Below are 6,812 nucleotides of genomic sequence, written 5' to 3' on the forward strand. Positions count from 1 at the left end.
CTTATTCCCTGCAGTGGCAGGCAGATTCTTATCTACTGTGCCACCAGGGAAATCTATAAGGGTTTTTGTGTTTTTTTTTAAGTTAACATTTATTACTTTTTGAAACTGATTTCTTAGTTACCAGTTTTTTGAAAAATATTCTAAGTAAACATGAGAACAGTTTCAACATAAATATACGAAGCTAACTGACAGAAGCTGTAGCTGCAAATAAAGTGCTGAATCATATTTTTTATCTACTTACTGGGATCCTAAACACTGCTGGCTAATATTTTCATAGTCTTCTCTTAGCATATGTGTTTTCCTACAGTTAGTAAGAGACATTTATTCTGCTTTTCAAGTTTAGGAACACTTTAAAATTTATTTGTGCACCAGTTCAGTTCAGTCACTCAGTCATGTCCAACTTTTTCTGACCCCATGGTATGCAGCACACCAAGCTTCCCTGTCCATCATCAACTCCCAGAGCTTGCTCAAACTTGTGTCCATTGAGTCAGTGATGCCATCCAACCATCTCATCCTCTGTCATCCTCTTCTCCTCCTGCCTGCAATCTTTCCCAGGATCAGGTCTTTTCCAATGAGTCAGTTCTTTGCTTCAGGTGACCAAAGTATTGGAGTTTCAGCTTCAGCATCAGTCCTTCCAATGAATATTTAGGACTGATTTCCTTGAGGATTGACTGGCTTGATCTCCTTGCAGTCCAATGGACTCTCAAGAGTCTTCTCCAACACCACAGTTCAAAAGCATCAATTCTTCAGTGCTCAACTTTCTTTATGGTCCAACTTTCACATCCATACATGACTACTGGAAAAACCATAGCTTTGACTAGACAGACCTTTGTGGGCAAAGTAATGTCTCTGCTTTTTAATATGCTGCCCAGGTTTGTTGTAGCTTTTCTTCCAAGGAGCAAGCGTCTTTTAATTTCATGGCTACAGTCACTATCTGCAGTGATTTTGGAGGCCAAGAAAAGAAAGTCTGTCACTTTTTCCATTGTTTCCCCATCTATTTTCCATGATGTGATGGGACTGGATGCCATGATCTTACTTTTTGAATGTTGAGTTTTAAACCAGTTTTTTCTTTTTTTCACTCTTCCCTTTCACTTTTTTAAGGTAGTTAGAAGAGGAAAAAGGGGTCCAAAATGCTGGTGGCTAAACAGGAAAATCCTGTGAAAATGAAACAAAAGAAAACCCATGGACTGGAGTGAAAACTTCAGGTGAAAAAAACATACCTCTTTCTTGGCTAGCCCAATATGAATAGGGAAGACTCAGCAGGGAGGAGACAAATGAATAAAAGGAGGAAGCCAAGACAGATTGGAGGCCTTTTCCTTTGGGGTCGGTCTGCCCTCATCCAGGCATCCAGGATGTACTATCCTTTGCTTGCCAAATAAAGCTGAGCTGTAACCAAGCTGTAACACTGACCCACTGTTTCAAATTTTTGCTGCAGCAAGACAGAACTGAGGAAATTATACACTCTCCTGACAGTTTCATCAAGAGGCACTTTAGATTTGTGCACCAAAAGGAGGTTTTCTAAAATAAAATGATCATAATCCCCACTGAGCTTACAAATCATGTGTATTATAATGTTATACATGTATTCATGTGTGTTGTTAAAAAATACAAAGGATTCCAATTTTTGAGAAGATTTTATATGTTTATGACATCTATATAAATATATATTTGACTTTAATGTCAAGAATAATTTTAAATAACTCTTACTTTTGTCCACCAGTTATTTCATTAACTGAACAGTTACACTTATTCTAATCTATAATTTCTAACGACATAGTGAAAAGTTACTACATCTCAAACTTACCTGGATCTGAAATTAATTTATTTCTTTATTAGATCATTTAATGCTAGTTCTTTTATATCTCTTCACCCTGTTTCAGATCATTTGTTTCATTTACCATTAATAAACTCATTAGTCTAAAAAAGTTTATTGTTTAATAAGTGTTTTCATGTGATGATAAAAATCTGCAAAATCGTTTGTTCACTGTTATGACCAAAATTCAGTTATTGGCATTGAGGTAATCACTCTACTTTAATTATGCTGCCTACAAAGGCTTATAGTACCTTCAATTCTGGACAGAACACTCATTAAAGTAATTCACCTCAAACTATTAAACTAAGAAATTAATGGCTCTGTCTACTGTGGTTCTTTCTGGTAGATTACTTGAATAAGATAAAGTTTTATGTAAAGCACATTCTTTTCACTTTGTCCTTGCTTTGCAATCTATCTTGAAGTTTGATGACCTTCCTTCCAATTCATCATTCTAATCAAACTTTCTAACTTGTAATAGCTACTTCCTGTGGTGTGCATTTTATTTGAGTGAATGTGGATTTGTGTGTGTTTATCTATTTAGGGCATAGAAGTTATCACATGAAAAACAGTCTCAAGGAGTCATATGACAAGATGAAAGAGTATAAACATTAGTGAAAGAAAAATAAAATGGATTCCTCTCCCCCATTCCCTGGTTTTTAACTTTGTCTTTTGGACCAAGAACTTACCTAATTCTTCTTGCCTGATACAACATATAAGAACTTGATATTTGGCAAAACTAATACAATTATGTAAAGCTTAAAAATAAAATAAAATTTAAAAAAACAAAAAAAAATAGAAAGGGATTTGGCTTGATGAATTGATTCTCAGCCTTTTGGCTAAGATCAAGTATAAGTATCTGTTTTTATCAGTTTGATATCTGATATGTCCTCTATCTGACTTTCCTTGTGGCTCAGCTGGTAAAGAATCCACCTGCAATGTGGGAGACCTGGATTCAATCCTTGGGTTGGGAAGATCCCCTGGAGAAGGGAATGGCAACCCACTCCAGTATTCTGGCCTAGAGAATTTCATGGACTGTATAGTCCATGAGGTTGCAAAGAATCAAACATGACTGAGTGACTTTCACTTTACTTTGATGAATTCATTCATACTGAGATGTAAATGATGCCTTCATCAAATATTGCTAAATGACAGGGTTTTTAAATTTTAAAATAAATACCACTACAATTATTAATATAAATCTTCATGCTAAGTTCAGTATAAATTAACATTGTTCTTCAAAGATGCTAACAACATGGTGATTATAATGTATAGTTTATATTAAGAAATACAAGGGCAAGACTCATCCCATTAGTTTGACAAAACATTCTCTTTTATTTAATGACAATTCTTTGAGGTGGGTAATATTATTCCTGTTTTGCATATTTGCATCCTTAGAGAAGTCTCCCTGAAATTTTTGAAATCACATTGTTGAGTCAATTAGTAAACACTTTTAAATCTCTTAATCATTGGCAGGCAGGGGTGGTGGTGCAGAGTCTTTGCATTCATAGTTCAAACTTTAGTTAAAAATAAAATGTATTCCATACAGAATACATACATACTCTCACTTACTTATATTTTGAAACATAGTAACACCTGTAAACTCAGAATGGAGGAGATGAGGTAAGTGAGCCTGTATAGCTATGAGTTTCTTAAGTTTCTTAAATTTTATATGAAATGGTACAATTTTAATACTGACTAAACAGTGAAATGTTAAAGATATATATTGAAATCCCTAGGCACTGAATATATTGCAAAAAAAGTTTGTTGTTGTTTAGTTGCTAAGTCATGTCTTACTTTTTTGTGACCCCATGGACTATAGCTTGCCAGTCTCCTGTGTCCATGGATTTCACAGTCAAGAATACTGGAGGAGTTATCATTTCCTTCTTCAGGGGTTCTTCGCAACCCAGGAATTGAACCTGTGTCTCCTGCATTGGCAGGCAGATTCCTTACCATTGAGCCACCTGGGTTAGCCAAAATCAAATAGTTAAATAAAAATGGAATTCTAAACAATGAAAATAACACAAAACTGCAGAGGAAAATTTTAGAATGAACAAATTCCATGAAGAATCAACATATCAAACTTTTATATAAGATTAGTAGAAAACTTTAATATTTCTACATATATTAAATAAACTAAATTTATTATCAAAACTTATTCACAAAGAAAGCTGCAGCCCTAGGTAGTCTCACAGGTGAATTCTAGCAAATATTTGAGGGATACATAAGACAAATCCTACACAAACTGTTTCTGAAAATTAAGTAGAAAATACTTTCCATTTGTTTAATAAAACATTAATTTCCCTGATAACAAAATTAAACAAAGTCATTACAAGGAAAAAAAAACTACAGACAGCTATATTTTATGAAAAAAAGATGCATATGTTCTCTACAAAATATCAGCTAATAAAATTCTGCAATTTTATACTGACCAAGAGGGTAATGATAATAGGAATGCTAAGGTAAACACTTAAAAAAATTCAAAGTAGAGCTAGAACCCTCTTACCACCGCCAGCATTCATGCCATGGGTAACCTGTGAAATAAACAGTTATCAGTCACCCCTGGTTGCATATGCACTTGGCTCAAGATTCAGAAAAGCTGAATTGGAGATCGTTGGAGAACTAGAGAAGCTACAGTTCCCATTGCTACCACAAACTCACAAAGTAAGGCACCAGTAAATTTAAAAAAAAAAAAAATTAATGCAGCTCACCCCATTATCAGGATAAAACTCATATAATAATTTCAATAAGTTAAGAAAACCTTTAAACTATTCAATTTCCACTCATTATAAAAGCTCCCAGCAAAGATGAATAGAAAGAACATCTTCGATTTGATGAAAAGAATATACAAATTCCTCCAGCTAACATGACACATAAAGATCAAAGACGAACCACTTTTCCCATAAGATCAGAAATGAGACGAATGTTTCTACCCGCACAACTTATATTCAGTATGTTATTGGAAATCTACCCAATGCAATCAATTCAGCTCAGTTTAGTCTCTCAATCGTGTCCGACTCTTTGCGACCGCATAAATCCCAGCACACCAGGCCTCCCTGTCCATCACCAACTCCCGGAGTTTATCCAAACTCATGTCAATTGAGTCCATGATGCCATCCAACCATCTCATCCTCTGTCATCCCCTTCTCCTTCTGCCCTCAATCTTTCCAAGCATCAGGGCCTTTTCAAATGAGTCAGCTCTTCGCATCAGGTGGCCAAAGTATTGGAGTTTCAGCTTCAACATCAGTCTTTCCAATCAACACCCAGGACCGATCTCCTTTAGGATGGACTGGTTGGATCTTCTTGCAGGCAAAGGACTCTCACGAGTCTTCTCCAACACCACAGTTCAAAAGCATCAATTCTTCGGCACTCAGTTTTCTTTACAGTCTCACATCCACACATGACTACTGGAAAAACCATAGCCTTGACTAGATGGACCTTTGTTGGCACAGTGATGTCTCTTTGGTTGGAAAGAGACATCTGTGATGTCTAGGTTGGTCAAAATTTTTCTTCCAAGGACTATGCTGCATCACCATCTGCAGTGATTTTGGAGACCCAAAAAATAAAGGCTGCCACTGTTTCCACTGTTTCTCCATCTATTTGCCATGAAGTGATGGGACCAGATGCCATGATCTTCATTTTCTGAATGTTGAGCTTAAAGCCAACTTTTTCACTCTCCTCTTTCACTTTCACTTTCATCAAGAGGCTCTTTAGTTCTTCTTCATTCTCTGCCATAAGGGTGGTGTTATCTGCATATCTGAGGTTTTTGATGTTTCTGCCAGCAATCTTGATTCCAGGCAATTTTGCTTCTTCCAGCCCACGTGATGTACTCTGCATATAAGTTAAATAAACAGGGTGACAATTTACAGCCTTGACATACTCCTTTTCCTATTTGGAACCAGTCTGTTGTTCCATGTCCAGTTCTAACTGTTGCTTCCTGACCTGCATACAGGTTTCTCAAGAGGCAGGTCAGGTGGTCTGGTATTCCCATCTCTTTCAGAATTTTTCACAGTTTATTGTGATCCACACACTCAAAGGCTTTGGCATAGTCAATAAAGCAGAAGTAGATGTTTTTCTGGAACTCTCTTGCTTTATTGATGATCCAGCAGATGTTGGCAATTTGATCTCTTGTTCCTCTGCCTTTTCTAAAACCAGCTTGAACATCTGGAAGTTCACAGTTTATGTATTGCTGAAGCCTGGCTTGGAATTTTGAGCATTACTTTGTTAGCTTGTGAGATGAGTGCAATTGTGCAGTAGTTTGAGCATTCTTTGGCATTGCCTTTCTTTGGGATTGGAATGAAAACTGACCTTTTCCAGTCCTGTGGCCACTGCTGAGTTTTCCAAATTTGATGGCATACTGAGTGCAGCACTTTCACACCATCATCTTTTAGGATTTGAAATAACTCAACTGGAAAATAACTTACCTCCACAAGCTTTGTTAATAGTGATGCTTTCTAAGGTCCACTTGATTTCATATTCCAGGATGTCTGGCTCTAGGTGAGTCATCACACCATCATGATTATCTTGGTCATGATCATCTTTTTTGTAAAGTTCTTCTGTGTATTCTTGACACCTCTTCTTAATATCTTCTGCTTCTGTCAGGTCCATACCATTTCTGTCCTTTATTGAGCCCATCTTTGCATGAAATGTTCCCTTGGTACCTCTAATTTTCTTGAAGTGACCTCTAGTCTTTCCCATTCTGTTGTTTTCCTCTATTTCTCTGCATTGATTCCTTAGGAAGGCTTTCTTATCTCTCCTGGCTATTCTTTGTAACTCTGCATTCAAATGGGTATATCGTTCCTTTTCTCCTTTGCTTTTCATTTCTCTTCTTTTCACAGCTCTTTGTAAGGCCTCCTCGGACAGCCATTTTCTTTTTTGCAGTTCTGTTTCTTGGGGATTGTCTTGATCCCTGTCTCCTGTGTAATGTCATGAACCTCCACCCATAGTTCATCAGGCACTCTGTCTATCAGATCTAGGCCCTTAAATCTATTTCTCACTTCCA

The 6,812-nt window shown here is 36.6% G+C and overlaps 1 pseudogene; it reads left to right on the forward strand.

Moving 5' to 3' along the window:
- The first annotated feature begins 2,629 nt into the window (after positions 1-2,629).
- On the forward strand, positions 2,630-2,743 carry LOC112587509 (annotated as a pseudogene).
- Positions 2,744-6,812: the final 4,069 nt, after the last annotated feature.

The sequence above is a fragment of the Bubalus bubalis genome, chromosome 1 (genome assembly GCF_019923935.1).
Source record: "Bubalus bubalis isolate 160015118507 breed Murrah chromosome 1, NDDB_SH_1, whole genome shotgun sequence".
NCBI classification, from domain to species: domain Eukaryota; kingdom Metazoa; phylum Chordata; class Mammalia; order Artiodactyla; family Bovidae; genus Bubalus; species Bubalus bubalis.